Genomic DNA, 20,311 nt, shown 5'->3' with positions numbered 1-20,311 from the left:
TAAGAAATTAGATTCATTATAGACCGTCTCTTTCTTCCAATGAGGTTTATATGTCATGATCATACTAACCTCTCACATATTAGACACATAAACTAGTCTTCTTTTCCAAAAACTTTGATAATGTCATGGTTATTACCTGCTCCTGGAGATACAACTACCTTCATAATGGTGATAATAGGTAGTAGACACCTACTATGGTAGTTGCTATATATACAAGCTGATAATAACCTTTGTATTTTCTTGTTAAATATATCGCGTTAGGGGCTATTTCCTTATTATTTTATTTCTGTATATTAAGACTTAAAGAGATATAAGGTTTTTGGTATTAGTAGCTCAAATTGGGGATCAAAGTACGTATTAGTTTGAAGTCAAAAGATAGAAAAAAAAAATCGGATTTTATTCAAAGAGTTTGGACACGGCTGTATTAAGCTAACAACTTCACTAGAAACCATAACAACTTCATGTGGTTGCTCAAACTGCATTACATAACTTGACATATACGTGCAATGTACGTGCGGATTGACTGGTTAATAAGTAAATACATGAAGGAAGATAACCTTCCTTAAGCCTAATCTAATGAAGATTAAACAGAAAATTTTCCTATTGTGACCCTATTAATTATTATTACATTACAATCTAAGATAAGCTTTGGTTACTCTCTCTTATGTTAACAGACGGTAAGTAGGAATAACAAGCAAATTCTGAGCTCTTGGAGCTGCCCAACCAAACTTTTCAGTCATGCCCAAAGCAGCTGGTAACATACCATCAGGCAAATCCCAATTGAAGCAATGCACTAATTGGGCAGCTATCAACTTCACAGTAATCAATCCCAGATTCATTCCTGGACAACTTCTTCTTCCATATCCAAATGGTAGTAAATGAAAATCATGTCCACAAAGATCGATGTTCTTGCCGATAAACCTCTCAGGAACAAATTCCTCAACGTTGTCCGACCATATCTTAATATCATGTCCTAATGCCCAACAATTTATCATAACTTGTGATCCTCTTGGTATGTAACATTCATTTATGACAAAGTCTTCCATTGATTCTCGAGGAACTAACAGAGGCGCCACAGGATGTAACCTGAAAGCTTCCTTAAACACCATTTCTAAGTATTCCAGCTTAGGTAAATCTTTCTCCTCAACCATTCTCTTCGATCCTACTATAGATGTCAACTTGTCAAGGAGTCAGTTCATTACTTTTGGATGCTTAACAAGTTCTGCAAATATCCATTCTATCCAAGTGTGTGAAGTATCAATGGCTCCAAGCCTCCAACGATCATGTCAAAAAGGATAGCTTACATGGTTGCACGGTCAATCGAGTAGGATTTCGAACCATCTTGATATGACAACATGACATTGACAAAATTCTTGCTACTCTTGAGTGTAATTCCTAGCATCTTGTTCATGCTCATTGATTATGGTATCAAATACTTCTTGAACAGCCTTCCCAGTTTCCTTCAACAGCTTATTTAAACCCTGAATGTTCATTTTTTCACAAGTCACATATCAGGAATAATGTGTATGACCAAAATATTACATAAAAGTTCAATTAAACTGATCTCCACAAGGTGGATGACACTTTAGTAGAGCCACTTAAACTGATCTCCACAAGGTGGGTGACACGTTAGTAGAGCCACCAAATCCTCCTTGCATATCAAAAAGCAATAGCCATCTTGTTTATCTATTTTGAGTGTACTATGACAATGATTTTTGAAACAATTGCTTCTTTTAAAGGGAAACAATTACTATACGTTCGTATAGTACTTTGAAAGCACTTCATCAAATTCTTAAGTATTATTCAAAATTGAAAAAAAAAAAAAAAACAACTTTGAATAAAATAGATGTCAAACTGACCTCAAAAATGTTAACGATGGACGAATTTGGGAGTGGAGGGGTATGTAAGTAAATGCGGAATATCAAATTGTATACTACCTAGCTCGAATTGAAAGCAGAAAGATGATTAAATTGATCATCAATTGATTCCGGGCTTGGTCTAGTGGAAGAGCGCAACCCGTTATGTGTGAGCTAAGTGCACGTTACGAGTTCGAATAGTAGCGCAGATTAAAAACCTAAAATTTAAGTGGAAAAAGAGACTACCCAACCCACTATCGATCAAGCATCGAACCTTGTATCACCAACCTCGGGAGTTTCCGGATTAAATAAATCAAATTGACTATTAATTGACAATAGAGATCCAACTTGAGGCAAAATAAATATTCCATTGTCTCGGACTAAGCCCAGCCCAAATGTGACTCTTAGTCTTATATGATACTTAATTACTTATTATTCGTTTTGGATCAAGACTGTACAATTTTCTCAAAAGATCTCGTACCATTAAGAGTATTACTACTAACTTATAAGGGAATGACACTGTGTGTCCACTCAGCCAAACTAATCCCACATTTAACCACTGTTTGGGCTTAATCCCACTAGGTGTTCGGTCGGCCCAAATTAATGCTAAAAAATAGCCGGTCGGCCCAAAATAATGCCAAATTTACCAATGTACAAATTTGTGCGCTTTAGAAAAAAAAGAAGACTTTTTGTGGCGACAAAAGTCGCCACTAAAAGGCTGCTACAGCATATATACATATGTTGGAATTATATATACACTTTATATACAAGAATCATACAGTTTATATACATATGCTGGAATTAATCATACATTTATTATACATAAATTATACGTTAATTATACATTTATTATACACATAATATGCAATAATGATATGATTTTTTTTTTTTTTTACATATACAATAGTGATACATATTATATACCACAATGATACGGTTTCTATAATACATTTTTTGTACGTATGGTACACTTTCTATACAAGAGTGATACAGTTTATATACACATGCTGGAATTATATATACACTTTCTATACAAAAATGATACATATTTTATACAAAAATGATACAATTTTCTATTCTATACGTATAGATTACTGCACCGTCTTTGATACACATTATATACACAAATGATACATATTATATACAAAAATGATACATACCTTAGTGATTCATATTTTATACAGTTTTTATACATTGCAAATAGGTACTGATACATATTTTATACACAAATGACACTTATTATATATAAAAATCGCCTCAAACATTTTTGTATTTGGGTTTTTATTTGAAATTGTCTTATTTAAGTTTTGAGTAATGGATGGGATTAGTTTAGTAGGTATAATTTGGGTTTAGAAGGACTTTGGCCACCGGGTGGAATTAGTTTCAGCCGATCGGCCATATATGTCCTTTTCCCTAGCTTATATATCTCATCCGCTACTAAATTGTTTGCACATCCCAACACTTTCCAAAAATGCTTGTCTACGTTCTTTTTTGTTTCACTACAAAATGTTATTCACACTCTTTAAATTGAGAACTCCGTTACCTTCAGAAAACTGAGACAAGCAAATTAACTACTCCCTCTGTCTCATATTAGTTGTCAAGGTTATTACAAATATTCGTCCTAAAATATTTGTCATTTTATAAAGTCAAAGATAATTTTTTTTTCTCATTTTACTTTTAATATTTAATTGTTTGAAAGTAGACAATATTAATTATGTAGCATAGATATTGACTAATGATTGCTTAAATACCAATAAGATTAGTTTAGGTCTTGTTTAAGAAAAAGATAAAGGTAAGTTACTAAAAAATATAGTACCACTTCTTATTATAATTTTTTAAGGAACATGCAAAAGAGAAATTATGACAACTAATATGAGAACGACCGATCGAGTAACTAGAACATACCTGAATATCAAATGGCTCAAGAAATTGCACATCATCAGCAATATTAAAAGCTACCGCCAATCACACCATTTCCGGAACTATACTCTTCAAATCAAATCTATCACTATTCCCATCATCCCCAAATAACATTCTGCATGTCATTTTCCCAATCAAATCACCAATCTTCTCACCAAGATCCACCACTTCACCACCCACCTTCAACTGCTCCATCAAGAACCCAATTTCCTCTTTCCTCATCCCACCAAAGGACCAGATTTTATCCATTGTAAGCAGTTCTTTCCTCTTGGGTGCAAAATTGTACAGATAAGTTTGAGCGCTATAGCCTTTTCGGTGCTTTTGATCCTTTTCCAAGCTTTTTTAGCTCACACTTGACCCGAGGGGACCGTTGACATGCTTCCCGAGGTCTTTGGTTACGATTAGGGTGACTTTGTGGGAAATTTGAGCTTAAAGCGAAAAAGAGTTGATCAAAGTTAACTTTTGGATACACGGACCTTTTTACGGAATCTGTCGATTCCAAGAGGTCTGGATGGTCTTTTAGAACTTGTGAGTATACTCAGTTCGGTTCCCAATACACTCAGGTGCATTTTGGGACTTCGGTTGGGAAGTTAGTTTTGAGGTATAGGGGGTTCACTCGGTCATCGAGACCTCCGTTGGGAATTCTGAGGCCACGAGTGCGTTCGTAGCGTGTTTTTATGTATGTTTGCATATATGGCTTGTGAGCAGATGACCTCGGGTGATAGTCGGGATTTCGGATGGAATTAGTGAAAACTTAGGAGTTTCTGGTGTCTGGTGCCCGCTATGGCGACACCAATGCATAATGCAAGCATTACGGTTACCCCCACGATTGTAGCGTTTGTGTATTTTTCGCAGGACCGCAGAAGCGGTCATGGGGTCGCGGAAGTGGTGCCGCTGAAGCGCTGAAGGGGGCGTGGAAACGGGTGACGGGCAGTTAGATTCATTAAATGTGTGTTAAAGTCCCTAAGTCCTTCATTCATTACCATTCCGAAAATAGAGCTATTGGGAGCATTTCAAGGCATTTCTTGGGGGGAAATCATTGTGGTAAGTCCTTTCACCTTCCTTTCCACTCCATGTTTCATTAATCACCTTTGGAATTCATTAAACATGCTAGTTTTCTTAAGAAATGATGGATTGAAAGAGGGTTTTGTGGGTTCTTCATTCTAGGCTATTAAGTTTTGATTTATTGATTGGGTTAGCTTCATTAAGCATGGAATTGATGATTAAAAACTATTATTGCATGATTCCTTCCTTATTAGTGTGTAATTTATAAAATTGGAAATTAGGGTTCATACCCAAATTTGAGGATTTTGCCTAGAATCCGAATTTAAGTGATTTGTTAGTTCTTCTAGTTTATAATTGATGGGAATTGATCACATAGAGCATTAATTTCATATTGAGACCTATAGGTTCCTAGTTTCATCACTTCAGTTCATAAAACTCATTCCATAGGTTGGGATTTGGGTCTTGAATAGAAGGATTGAATGTTGTTTATTCTTGATTCTAATTTTATAATTTGGATATGATTAGACTTCCATTATCTCGAGGCTCAAAGGAAGGGAAAGACTAAGGTTTGACTATTGCAGACTTTGCTGGCCGGCTCTCCAGTTAGGTTACGGTTTACCTTATGGTGAGAATTCGATTAGCGAAGCGTATGTTTAGATGATATTTTCGGAGAATACATGTAAACTTTCGGGTATGAAGTTGGGTTGGATATTGTCTTGGGTTGGGCCTTGTTGTATGATTTGGGGGCTAGCCACCCCGTTGTGTTGTTAACTTCTCTTGATCTATTTGCTTATTGGCTCGTTGCCACCTTGAGACATCGGATATTGGTGATTAGTGATATATCATGGCTATGATATTGCGGTACTTTACTTGATTGATATTGAGATGAGAATTGTAATTCCATTGTGGCTTATTGTGTAGCCTTATTATTGATATTACTTGTGTGCCATGTGTGGTACTGTTTGGGATTAAATTGATTGTTGATATTATATTGCATCGTATTCGTACTCATTTCCATGATACATTGATATTGCATGGTTATGGTACTGATGATGATAAGTGAGAGAGTGTAGCCTCCGAGGTCTTTGCCGGAGAGCGTAAAAGAGAGATGAGAGTCCGTGATCCGAGGTCATTTACAGGAGCGGGATGAGTGTATGTTGCCCGAGGTTTCTTGCCGGGAATGAATGAGTGCTCGATGCCCGAGGTCTGTTGCCGGGATCGAGAGAGTACTTGTCGCCAAGGTTGTTGCTGGGACGAGTGGTATATGGACTTTACGGCTCCCTAATGGGTTATGCTACCGAGATGTGATGTTCCATTATCGGAGTACATATGTACGGTGCATAATGCATTGCATTCATCATACATACATTATTGCATTGCATTGTACCCTTTGGTTTCCTGTGATATAGTTGTGATATGGTTGTGATGTACTGGTTCGGAATGGTTATACTGAGACTTGGCACAGTTGGGTTTAGATGCTATAACATAGGTGATGCCCTGCTATGATATGATTGTGATATATTGGTTCGAAACGATTATATTTATACTTGACACAGTTAGGTTTAGATGCTATAACATAGGTGATGCCTTGTATTGAGGTTATGTATTCGTGTTGACTTGTACCTTGTTGTTTTACGTGTTTATATTTATTGTCTTAATATACGTTAGCTAGTCTTAGTCGGCTTATAATATCTGCCAGTACTTGTTGTTTGTAGTGACCTGTACTTGCTGCATTCTTTTATGAATGTAGAATACTAGGTGGGATCTACTTCTACTCTAGCATTCTTTTATGAATGCAGAGTACCAGGTGGGATCTACTTCTACTCCTCATGGCTGATATTCGAGGATTGCTGATTCGAGTCTCTACAGGGTGAGCATGAGGACGTTCGCTGCCCGAAGACTCTTCCTATTATTATGTCTTGTTTTCCATTCTGAGACATCATTTTGAGACTACTTATGTATTATTATTCAGACTAGTAGTATTTAGTTAGATGCTCTTGTATGACCAGACCAGATACTGGGGCGGATTTCGTTTACTTCCGCACTTATTTATATGATTATCATGAGACTTACGTTATTTACTTTCTTCCGCTATATTCTTCTATTATTTTTGAATATTGAGTTAAAGGTTCGCCTACCGAGGTAGGAAAGGTAGGTGCCCGCATGACTTAGTGAAATTGGATCATGACAAGTTGGTATCAGAGCCCTAGGTTACTCGGTCTATAATATAAGAGCGTGTCTAGTAGAGTCTCGTGGATCGGTACGATGAGCTCCGTACTTATCTGCAAGAGGCTATCGGATATTTAAGAAACTTCACTTTCTTTCATTCTTTCATGCTACTTTATTCTAATTGGTATTTGAAACAATCAACAATCTGAAACAATCGAATTGTTTATCTGATTCTTATCTCTTCTCTTACAGATGGTGAGGACTAGAGCCACAATAGCCCGAGATCAGGTGCTGGAGCCCGTAGCTGCGGTTGGCACCAGAGGACGAGCGACAGTTAGAGGACGCGGTCGAGCTAGAGGCCGCGGGGCGGCCCCAGCCAGGGGCAGGGCTCCTGCGGCTAGGCAACGACCTGCGAGATCTCCATCTCCAGAGCCTGAGCCTGAGGTTCAGCAGGTTCGAGACCAGGCCATCGGGGATGATGTGGCTCCAGCACGGGCACACCCCGAGGTCACTTCAGAGCAGACGATGCAGGATACTATGGCTCGTGTTCTACTTCATTTGGATGCCCCGCAGAATGCCGCTGGTGATAGTTCTCCGTATGGAGGATCACAGACCCCCTGAGCAGCGGCAGACCAGTGCAACGCACCCTGCTGCGGCTATAGCTCTAAGAATGGATGCAGTGCCGGCCCCGGGAGATGATCTTAGACCCATGGCAGGCCCTATTATGACTTTGACCGATCAGGAGCTGGTAGGGAGATTCAGGAAGATGGATCCGCCGAGATTCGCTGGTACTTCTAGAGAGGATGCATATGATTTTATATTGGACATACATGAGTTATTACACAGGATGGGGATTGTTGAGATCCACGGGGTCGATTATATGTCATACCAGTTTCACGGAGACGCGAAGACCTGGTGGATGTACTTCATTTTTTGCAGACCAGAGGGTTCTCCTCCACTTACTTGGATACAGTTTTATCGAGCCTTCATTGAGAAGTATGTGCCCCGTGCCTTGAAAGAGGCACGTAGAGATGAGTTCCTCCACTTGCAGCAGAGGGGATTATCTGTTGATGCTTATGTGACTCGCTTCTTGCATTTGGCCCGTTATTCAGCACTCTTGATTCCTACTGAGCCCGACAAGATTCGATGATTTGTTGGTGGGCTCGCTACTTCTCTTCAAATCCCATGCCTTTAGCTTAAGGCCATAGGTTCTTCCTTCTATCCATTGTTGATCATGCTTCTTTAGTCGAGGCCGCTAAGCTTGCACATTTGGAGGAGTTAGTGAGAAAAGGCAGCGACAGTTTGGGGGTTACAGTGGTTCCAGCTTGAGGGGCTCCGAACAGTCTTTTAGGTAGTATCATTCCTATTCCGTCCGCCCTGTGCATTCAGCATTGCAGGCTTTTTCTAGTGGGCCATCTAGGCAGAGAGCTTTTGAGATCTCATTTTCTCGACTAGCAGACAGAGTTGTTCCAGTTGGGTCTTTAGTTTCGGTTCATCAGACTCCGCCTCCTAAGGCTTGTTTTACGTGTGGAGCGCTTGGTCATTTTGCTCAAGATTGTCTATGACCCAGGTAGGGTTATCAGCCCCAGAGGACCCCGGTAGCTTCAGGTAGCCGAGGTGGTGCTTCTTCGAGAGGTGGTGCTCAGTCAGGCCGCAGAGGTCTACAGATTTCTTGAGGTGGATCCCAGGCCAGTAGAGGTGGGTCCCAGAGTTTGAGAGGTGGATCACAGTCTGGTCGTGGTGGGGCCCAGTGTTATTCGTTCCTAGGTAGACCCGAGGCGGAGGCCTCAGATGCTGTCATTTCAGGTACCGTTTCTGTCCGACATAGAGCAGCATCTGTATTATTTGATCCTGGATCCACTTATTCATATGTGTCTGCATATCATGCTATTGGTTGGGACTTGACTTGTGATAGCATAGTGGTACCTATTCATGTGTCTACTCCAGTCGGAGATTCTGTTGTGGTTGATCGAGTCTATTGGTTGTGCTTAGTTACTTTTATGGGTTATGACACATAGGTAGTCTTGATGATACTTGATATGGTGGATTTCGATATTATTTTGGGTATGAACTAGCTTTCTTCTTATCATGCGATCTTGGACTGTCATGCCAAGACAGTCACTTTAGCCATGTCGGGCATTCCTAGACTTGAGTGGAGTGGTACTCCTAGTGCCGCTCCGAAGAAGATTATTTCCTTTCTTTAGCAGAAGAAATTAGTCAACAAGGGGTGTTTAGCTTATCTGGCTCATGTGTGCGACACCACTGTTGCATCTCCACTCCTTGAGTCCATTCCCATTGTGAGCGAGTTCGCGGAGGTATTCCCATTCGATCTGCCGGGTATGCCACCCGATCGCAATATTGACTTTTGTATTGACTTGAATCCGGGCACTCATCCTATTTCTATTCCACCATATCGGATGACACCCGCCGAGTTGAGAGAGCTTAAGGAGAAGCTGCCGGATTTATTGAGCAAGGGGTTCATTAGACCTAGTGTCTCCCCTTGGGGTGCTCCTGTGTTGTTCGTGAATAAGAAAGATGGATCTCTGAGGATGTGCATCGATTATCGCCAGCTGAACTAGGTTTTTATTCGTAACAAGTTTCCCATGCCTCGTATTGATGATTTATTTGACCAGCCTCAGGGTGCTTCAGTGTTCTCGAAGATTGACATCAGCTGAAGATTAGGGCTGAGGATATTTTGAAGACAGCTTTTCGGACGAGATATGGGCATTATGAGTTTCTGGTGATGTCATTTGGGCTTACCAATGCCCCGGCTGCATTCATGACTTTGATGAATGGCATCTTTAGGCCATTCCTTGACTCATTTGTGGTTGTGTTTATTGATGATATCTTGGTGTATGCCAAGAGTAGAGAGGAGCATGAGAGCCATCTTCGCACTGTACTTAGGTTGTTAAAGAAGAATAGTTTGTTTGCTAAGTTTTTGATGTACGAGTTTTTGTTGGAGTCTATGGCGTTCTTGGGCCACATTATGTCTAAGGAAGGGATCATGGTTGATCCTCAGAAGATTGAGGCTGTGAGAGATTGGGCGAGGCCCACTACTATGATCGAGATCCGTAGTTTTGTGGGTTTGGCCAGTTACTACTGCCGATTTGTGAAGGGTTTCGCTTCTATTGCTTCGTCGTTGACCAGATTGACTCAGAAGGATGTTCCCTTCCAGTGGTCCGATGATTGTGAGGAGAGCTTTCAAAAGCTCAAGACCCTTTTGACTTCAGCCCCGATTCTAGCATTACCCGTGGAGGGTAAGGATTTCTCAGTCTATTGTGATGCATCCCGTGTGGGTTTGGGTGCTGTTTTGATGTAGGAGGGTAGGGTCATAGCCTATGCTTCCCGTCAATTGAAGATCCATGAAAGGAATTACCCTACCTATAATTTGAAGTTGTTAGTTGTGGTCTTCCCTTTGAAGATCTGGATGCATTACTTGTATGGTGTCCATTGTGAGGTTTTCACCGATCACCGTAGCCTTCAGCCCGTGTTTACCCAGAGAGATCTTAATTACAGGCAGCGCCGATGGATAGAGCTCCTGAAGGACTATGACATCTCTATTTTTATCACCCAAGGAAAGCCAATGTTGTTGTTGTTCCTTGAGTCGCAAGGCTACTAGCATGGGGAGTTTAGCCCGTTTGGTTGTTTTCGAGCGTCCATTGGCCATGGAGGTTCAGACTCTGGTCAACAGTTTCGCTCGCCTTGATATTTCAGCCCCAGGCAGAGTTTTAGCTTGTGTGGAGCCGAGATCGTTCTTGTTAGATCAGATCAGGACTCATTAGTTTGAGGATGCTCAGTTGAGCAAGATTCGAGATAGGGTTCTGAGGGGTGAGGCCAAGGAGGCCATGATTGATTCTGAGGGTACTTTGAGGATTAAGGGGCGCGTGTGCGTTCCTCGCGTTGGTGACTTGATTCATTTGATTTTGACTGAGGCCCATAGCTCTCGATATTCCATTCATCCGGTGGTGACTAAGATGTATCATGATTTGAGGCAGCATTACTGGTGACGCCACATGAAGAGGGATATAGTCGATTTTGTGGCTAAGTGTAGGAATTGTCAGCAAGTTAAATATGACCACCGGTGACCCGGTGGTGTACTTCAGAGGATGCCAATTCCCGAGTGAAAGTGGAAGAGGATTGCCATAGATTTTGTTATGGGTCTTCGGGTAAGTTTGATTCGATTTGAGTGATAGTTGATCGGTTGACTAAGTCCGCTTATTTCATTCCAGTTCAAGTGTCTTATACCGCGGAGAAGTTAGACAAGTTGTACATTCATGACATTATGAGATTGGATGGGGTTCCCATTTCTATCATATCCGATCAGGCTACTATCGTCACTTCCCATTTATGGAGAGCTTTTCATGATGAGTTGGGTACCCAAATGGATCTTAGTACAACTTTCCAACCCCAGACCGATGGGCAGTCCGAGCGGACCATTCAGGTGCTCGAGGATATGTTGAGGGCTTGTGTTATAGACTTTGGTAGTCACTGGGATCAGTATTTGCCGTTGGCAGAGTTTGCATATAATAACAGTTATCATTCGAGTATCGACGTGGCGCCTTTTGAGGCTTTGTATGGTAGGAGATGTAGATCTCCGGTTGGTTGGTTTGATGCATTTGAGGTTTGACCTTGGGGTACGGATCTTTTGAGAGAGTCTCTTGAGAAGGTGAGGGTTATTCAGGCCAAGCTTTTGGCAACTCAGAGTCGACAGAAGATGTATGGGACCGGAAGGTCCGAGATTTAGAGTTCGTCGTTGGTGATCAGGTTCTATTGAAGATTTCACCCATGAAGGGTGTTATGAGGTTTGAGAAGAGAGGTAGGCCATTTGAGATCCTTGATCATGTGGGCGATGTTGCTTATGCGTTGGCCTTGCCACCAGGATTGGCAAGTGTGCATCCAGTTTTCTATGTGTCTATGCTGAAGAAGTATCATGCCGATGGTATCTATATTGTTCGTTGGGACTCAGTATTGTTTGATGAGAATCTGACTTACGAGAAGGAGCTTATTGTGATTTGGATAGGCAGGTTCGAAAGTTGAGGTCTAAGGAGATAGCTTCTGTGAAGGAGCAATGGAAGCATCGTCCTATTGAGGAGGCCACTTAGGAGACTGAGTCCGACATGCATAGCCGATATCCTCAGTTGTTTACCGATTCAGGTACTTTTCCATTCTTTTCCCTTCGTAGCTCGAGGATGAGCGATAGTTTAATTGGTATCTGATGTAACGACCCATTTGGTCGTTATAGCCTTTTCGATGCTTTTGACCCTTTCCCAAGCTTTTTTAGCTCACATTTGACCCGAGAGGACCGTTGACAAGCTTCTCGAGGTATTTGGTTATGATTTGGGTGACTTTGTAAGAAATTTGAGCTTAAAGCGAAAAAGAGTTGACTTTTGGGTAAACGAACCTTTTTTGGGAATCCGTCGATTCTGAGAGATCCGGATGTCTTTTAGAACTTGAATGTATACTCGATTCGGTTCCCAATGCACTTGGGAGTATTTTTGGACTTTGGTTGGGAAGTTAGTTTTGAGGTATCGGGGGTTGACCGAGTCAATGAGACTTTTGTTAGGAATTCCGAGGCCACGAGTTCGCTCGTAGCGTGTTTTTATGTATGTCTGCATATATGGTTTGTGAGCAGATGGCCTCGGGTGATAGTCTGGATTTCAGATGGAATTAGTGAAAAGTTAGGAGTTTCTGGTGTCTAGTGCCTGCTATGGCGGCACCCGCCGGGCACCAAATCGCTAAGGGGTACCTTCTTCCGTAGCATTTGTGTATTTTTCATGCGACCGCAACCGCGATCATGGGGCCGCGGAAGCGGTATAGAAATAGTATAAGCGGGGGCCGCGGAAGCGGTGCCGCGGGGCGCAAGGTGCGCGGTACGAGCAGTTAGATTCATTAAATGTGTGTTAAAAGCCCCAACTCCTTCATTCATTACCACTCCGAAAATAGAGCTATGGGGAGAATTTCAAGGCATTTCTTGGGGGAAAATCATTGTGGTAAGTCCTTTCACCTTCCTTTCCATTCCATGTTACATTAATCACCTTTGGAATCCATTAAACATGCTAGTTTTCTTAAGAAATGATGGATTGAAAGAGGGTTTTGTGGGTTCTTAATTCTAGGCTATTAAGTCTTGATTTATTGATTGGGTTAGCTTCATTAAGCATGGAATTGATAATTAAAAACTATTATTGCATGATTCCTTCCTTATTAGTGTGTAATTTATGAAATTGGAAGTTAGGGTTCATACCTAAATTTGAGGGTTTTTCTTAGAATCCGAATTTAAGTGATTTGTTAGTTCTTCTAGTTTACAATTGATGGGAATTGATCACCTAGAGCATTAATTTCATATTGAGACCTATAGGTTCCTAGTTTCATCACTGTAGTTCATAAAACTCATTCCATAGGTTGGGATTAGGGTCTTGAATAGAAGTAAGGATTGAATGCTGTTTCTTCTTGATTCTAATTTCATAATTTAGATATTATTAGACTTCCATTATCTCGAGGCTCAAAGGAAGGGAAAGACTAAGGTTTGACTATTGCAGATTTTGCTGGTCGGCTCTCCAGGTAGGTTACGGTTTACCTTATGGTAAGACTTCGATTAGCGAAGCGTTTGTTTAAATGATAGTTTCGGAGAATGCATGTAAACTTTCGGGTATAAAGTTGGGTTGGATATTGTCTTAGGTTGGGCTTTGTTGTATGATTTGGGGGCTAGCCACCCCGTTGTGTTGTTGACTTCTCTTGATCTATTTATTTATTGGCTCGTTGCCACCTTGAGACATCGGATATTGGTGATTAGTGATATATCATTGCTATGATATTGCGGTACTTTACTTGATTGATATTGAGATGAGAATTGCGATTCCATTGTGGCTTATTGTGTAACCTTATTATTTATATTACTTGTGTGCCATGTGTGGTACTGTTTGGGATTGATGTTGATATTACATTTCATCGTATTCATACTCATTTCCATGATACATTGATATTGCATGGTAATGGTGTTGAGATGATAAGTGAGAGAGTGTAGCCTCGAGGTCTTTGTCGGAGAGAGTAAAGAGAGAGATTCCGATCCGAGGTCATTTACTAGGGCTTGGATGAGTGTACGTTGCTCGAGGTCTCTTGCCGGGAACGAATGAGTGATCGATGCCCGAGGTCTCTTGCCGGGATCGAGAGAGTGCTTGTCGCCGTGGTTGTTACCGGGACGAGTGGTACATGGACTTCGCGGCTCCCTAATGGGTTGTGCTGCCGAGATGTGATGTTCCATTGTTTTGTCGGAGTACATGTGTACGGTGCATATGCATTGCATTCATCATACATACATTATTGCACTGTACCCTTTGGTTTCCTGTATATAGTTGTGATATGCGGTTCGAATGATTATCTTGAGACTTGTACAGTTGGGTTTAGATGCTATAATATAGGTGATGCCCTGTTGTGATATGATTGTGATATATTGGTTTGGGACGGTTATACTGATACTTGGCACAGTTGGGTCTAGATGCTATAACATAGGTGATGACTTGTATTGCGGTTATGTATTGGTGTTGACTTGTAGCTTGTGGTTTTACGTGTTTATCTTGATTTGTTGTCTTTATATACGTTAGCTAGTCTTATTCGGCCTATGGTACCTACCAGTACTTGTTGTTTGTACTGACCTACACTTGCTGCATTCTTTTATGAATGTAGAGTACCAGGTGGGATCTACTTCTACTCCTCGTGGATGATATTCAAGGATTGCTGATTCGAGTCTCTACAGGGTGAGCATGACGACGTTCGCTGCCCGAAGGCTCTTCCTATTATTATGTCTTATTTTCCATTATGAGACATCCTTTTGAGACTACTTATGTATTATTAGTCAGACTAGTAGTATTTAGTTAGATGCTCTTGTATGACCAGACCAGATACTGCGGTGGATTTCCTTTACTTCCGCACTTATTTATATGATTATCATGAGACTTATATTATTTTCTTTCTTAACGCTATATTCTTCTATTATTTGTAAATGTTGAGTTAAGGGTTCGCCTACCGAGGTGAGAAAGGTAGGTGCCCTCATGACTTAGTGAAATTGGGTCGGGACCAGAATTTTTGAGCATTACGCCACTGTGGCCCATAAGGTGCAAAGGCTAACCTCTTATCACCATTACTCATGTAATTTACCGCCTTGATCTTTGGTCGGTTGGCAAAAAAGGCATCGTGGGTCTTTAGTATCATCCCCGCGATTTCTGCCGAGGAAACCACCACCGTTGGAACGTTCCCGAGCTTTAAGAACATTATTGGATCGTATTTTTGGATAGATCTTAGAGGGTACGACGAGGGAGGTACCTGTTGGAAAAGATAATTCAAAATTCTATGAAATCAAAATTAGTTAGAATCTGTAGAATTTATAGTCAGAATTATATATGAAGAGGTTTTTTTTTGTTTTGAGTTAATAGGTTTTGCACTATTATACAGAGAGGTGTTGCTAGCTGTTTTTCATATTGTGGAGATTGTAGTAGAGCACGTTCAAAGATTTACAATATTCTAAATAAAATTTGACCCTTAAATACCTAACATGTGGAGATTGCCAATTATGGGAAGGCCACATGGACCTGGCGGAAGTTTCTAGTGAACTTTTTCCGACGCCGCCCTCCATCGGAAATGGATTAAGTGAAAGAGAAAACCGATGAAAATTGAAAGAAAAACTATGGATATGGAGAACAACATTGGTGAGTTTTTGATTTGGAATTGGGATAATCTAATCAAAATGAATAGAAATACTATCAACTAGGTAAATATGTTAAATACTGCTGGTGAAAAAAAATATGAATTTACAACTTTGAAAAGTGACGTGCAAGTAGATTGTAGATGCATCATGCATGCATGTGTAAAGTTGTCATGTACTAAAAGGGATGGGTTATCCAATTCGTCACCCAAATTGATAAAGGTCAGAAACGGTGGAGGCATTTTCAAGTATGTCGGTTATAATAAAGCTTTCGGTTTGTTTGGTTTTAATTTTTTTTCCACATTTAGTCGGTTAAAATATTTTGATAAATATTTTTATTAAAAAAATAAGTGAATAAAATAACTACTGTAATGGAAGTACGAAAAACAAGTTTCATAAGTGACATTTTAATCAGAGTCAGTTCGAGTGGTGATTGATAAATGTTCAGGAACTGTGCAATGATTTCGGGTCAGTGTGGTTTGATTAGAACTTGATGAATTGTGTTCATAATTCCAAAAGAACTTATGGGTCCCCAGTAAATCACCTTCATGAATTCGATGAGTTTCAGTTTAGCTTTGGAGTTTGTGTGAGTAGGCTTGATTGATATCTTACCGGGGTCAGCCTTTCGGTTAGTATAAGGGGTTGCAATGGGCATGGTAATGATTCAAGGAGGTACTATGGATGCGATAAATATTCGTAGTGGTCAGATTGAGTTCCGACGGACTTTGCTCGGATTAGTACTCGATGGTATGTTTCTATATAGTGATTTGAAGGTTTAAGAAGACTTAGAATTAGCCAGGTTAGCTGTCAGTAAGATCAGTTTTAATGAAATTGCGTAGGTATCTCAGATGAATCAAGGATTCTTTCTGGCGAGAGTAAGTTATGGTTTCAGAATTTTGGTATGTGTGTTCATGTGTTTCTAAGGAATCGCAGTACAAAAAACGGCTTTAGCAGGTGCAAAAGAAAGGTTAACGGAATCAGAATATTTTCCCGGTTTTGAATGGGATATGGTTTGTGGTCATGCTTCAAAGAATTGCGTTGGTTTGAGAAAGTGTGTGTGGGGTTGGGGGTGGGGGTAGGATTGGGGGGGGGGGGCTATTGATCTCGTTCAGAGTTGCGGCTTTATCAAATCAGAGAATTCGAGCAAAAGCAATTCGTTTATTCGAGGATCAGTTGTGAGGAAAATTCGAATACGGAGATACGAGGATTGGATCTTGAGCTAAGTTTAAAGAGTTGCGACTGATTAAGTGAGTGCACAAGTACTTTTAAAGGTTACACCCATGTAGGGTGTTATGCGATTTGGGAAGGAGGGCAAGTGAGCCCGAGGTGTATCGGCCTATTTGAGACTATCTGTTGTATTGACCCTGTGTTTTACGAGTTAGTTTTCCATCAGAACGATCAGGTGTTCATCCGATCTTCCATGGGTTTTATGTTGAAGAAGTACCATTCTGGTGGTTCCTGTATCATTCGTTGGGATTCATTTTTGTTCGATGAGAATCTTTCCTACATGAAGAAGTCCGACGTGCGTTCTAGATATCCAATTGTTGCGGACTCAAGTATTTTTCCCCGTTCTCTTCCTTGTCGCTCGAGGACGAGCGATGGTTTAATTGGTATCTAATGTAATGACTGTTGACACCTAATTTTTGACCTCCCGTAATTTATTTTAATTACTCAGAGTCCCTGAATGACAAACAAGTGCACCATGCATTTTTAGAGGTCAAAATGATTTTATAAAATTATTTAGGTCAAGATTTTACCCTTTTAATTGGTAAAATAATTTCTATGATATCATAAATCATTTAGGAATTAATTAGTCCATTTTGTGACATTTATAAGATATTTGTTAAATTTCATCAAAGAAAAGCAGTTTCAAATATTTATTTGTTTAATTTTTTAAATTGTCAAAAATCAAATTAGCAAATATATCATTCTCTTTAATCCAAGGAATTTGATTAATTAAAAGAATTTACCATTTTACCCCTCAATCCTTAATTCTGCATGTTTAACATGCATTGGCATAATTTGTTAGAATTGATCATAATTATTTCTAGAATTTAAATAGGATTATGATCATTGTTGCAAATTAGCTTTTAATTTTTTAATTTTTTTTGTTATGACCAAAATTGAATTAACCAATTCATGGTTTAAGGCAATTGGGGTAATTTTTGCAAAAATAGGTCCCTTGATGGCCTTAATTGAAATAACCAACCTCATTGGGTCAAATTAATTCTGGTCATTAGTGTAATTTAGCTTTAATTGGCTAAATAGGGCCATAATCGAAATAATTAATTAGGCTAAAATTAACCAGGTTCATTATTGCAATTAGCTGATTAAGTAAAAAAAAAAAGAGGTTATAATTAGAATGGTCAATTAGATTTTAAATCAATTAAGGCTATATTTGCAAAATTGAGCTTGTTTACACAATTAGACATATTTTAAATTAATTAATAGATTAATTACGTCCTAATTTGTTTATAATTAAAATACTATGGTCGATAATCGATATTCTTATTATTTGTCCATTTGTTAAATTGCCCATGCTACCCCTAAACCTAACCCTAGCGCCGCCCCTTCCCCCCTTTCCCTCTCTCCTAGCTGGATTGCCAAAAATGGCATCAATTATGAGAGGTCAGACTCATATCAGTCTTAATACAACCAAATCAGTGCAACATTTAAAGTTTTGTTGTCTCTTTCTTCCAATTTCTACCAAACAACACCTACAATGGTAAAATACACTCTTTTTTCACTTTTTTCTAGTCAAAGTTTGTAGATTATAATGGTGATGTTGTTATTTTTTGAATTTTTAAGCTTAATTTTTATTGGTCTGTAGAGGGTTGGTTCGGATCGACCTAGCTAAAGTGGAACAAATCTGACCATATACGCATGTTTGCTTTGAATCCTAGTCGTTAATTTCACAAGTTGAGTATTTTGCATCTAGAAATCTGTTTGTCCCACATCGTTAGTCTTAGGGTTTCTTATAGTTTTGGGGTTCTAATATAGAACCTCAACCCTCACAAGTAGATAAATTTGCACAACCTAAAAAAGCTAGGATTTTAAGTTTAACTTGAAATTTAAGCTTAAATAGTATAATTTTAGACTTAAAACTTTTTTTTTTTTTTTTAAAAGAGTTGAGTCTCTCAGTTTCAAGATTTATTTACTTTCTCTTTGTGTTGCTGAGTGTGGGATTGGAAGCACAAGGCTCCAAGTTCGACTCTTGATACTGCTGCACACAAAAATGTAATATCTTATTTTTTGCTCTTTTTTTAGTTTATCTTGGCCTGATTATGGTTTGCTCTGTTAATAATTGTTTTTTTAGTTTAGACATTAGTTCTAAGCCTGGTTATTGTCCTGGCATATGTTTGAGTTTATTGAAGATAAAAAAAAATGGAGAAAAGACATCATTTCACCCTTGAATTTGGCACGAAAAATCACTTTAGCAACTAAACTTAAGTTGTATTTATATACACCCCTTAACAACTTTCATTTCAATTATTTTCCACCCTAAAAAAATAATACCACTCTCACATTGTGAGGTGTATTACACTCGCGCCATGTCATTGCCATATCGTTGCCACGTCATTGCCACCAACCCTTCATTTTTTATTTTTCTTTTATCATTTTTTCTCTTTCTCTTTCTTGTTCCACTTCTCCCTTTTCTCTTTCTTCTTCACCCGCTCCTCTTCCCCCACCCTACTAATCCTCCCTCCCCCCCCCCCCTACACGATTGCCACCTCCACCCACCTCCACCCACCTCCATAACCACGACTGCTATCTCCACCACCACCTCCCGCTCCTTTTCCCCCACCACACCTAAATCAGCCCAACTGAATCCCCCCGCCCCTGCCCCCTCCCCCCCCACCACGACCTCCACCACCACCATAGCCACCGCCTCCTTAAATCAACCCAACTGAAAAATCTCATATTTGTCATTTTCATTTTCCTCCTTATCCTTGTCACTCAAACCCTCGATTGCCCAGTTGTTGAAGAAATTGCACGAACTACCCTTCACTAAAGACCAAAGACAAAATAGGGGCAAAAGTGCAAATGACTGGTTAATAATATACTTCCATTCAAATTGATAAAACCAATATTTTAATATCTATTTCATAACTCAAAATATCATTATCAATTTCTTATGATCCAGATTGTGTAATAAGAGACACATAATCTCAATGTTACAAGTTTTATTGAATAAATCTTGACTATCGTTTTCTGGTAACTTTTCCGAATTAAGAATTGGGATTAAATTTAAAAACTTTATGACTTTGATGGTGGTGGTTATGGAGGTGGGGGTGGATTTGGTGGTGGTCGAATCAGTGGGTATGGCAGTGGTGGTGGTGGTGGTGGATACGATGGTGGTAGCCGTGGTGGAGGTGGTGGTGGTGGAGGTGGCAGTGGTGGGGAAGAGGAGCAGGTGGGGGTTGATTTAAGTGGGTGGGGGAAGAGGACCCGGGGAGGGGGTGGTTTAGAAGAAAGAGAAAAGGCCCATTTTTATTTTATTTTATTGATTTATTGTATAATAATAATATATATATATATATATATTAGCGGGCCCATCTTTTTATGTCATTTACTTGCCTAAATTTCTTTTTCTTTTTTCTTTTTTGCCACATCAGCATTAGAGGTGGAAAATAATTGAAATGAAAGTTGTTAAGGGGGTATATAA

The 20,311-nt window shown here is 39.7% G+C and overlaps 1 pseudogene; it reads right to left on the bottom strand.

The window, feature by feature from the left end:
• Window positions 1-587: 587 nt before the first annotated feature.
• Window positions 588-15,647, bottom strand: LOC132044992 (cytochrome P450 CYP736A12-like; annotated as a pseudogene).
• Window positions 15,648-20,311: the final 4,664 nt, after the last annotated feature.

The sequence above is a fragment of the Lycium ferocissimum genome, unplaced genomic scaffold (genome assembly GCF_029784015.1).
Source record: "Lycium ferocissimum isolate CSIRO_LF1 unplaced genomic scaffold, AGI_CSIRO_Lferr_CH_V1 ctg5763, whole genome shotgun sequence".
Taxonomy (NCBI): Eukaryota; Viridiplantae; Streptophyta; class Magnoliopsida; order Solanales; family Solanaceae; genus Lycium; species Lycium ferocissimum.
Note: the sequence above shows the minus strand (reverse complement) of the source record. Positions and strands in the feature narration are given on the sequence as shown.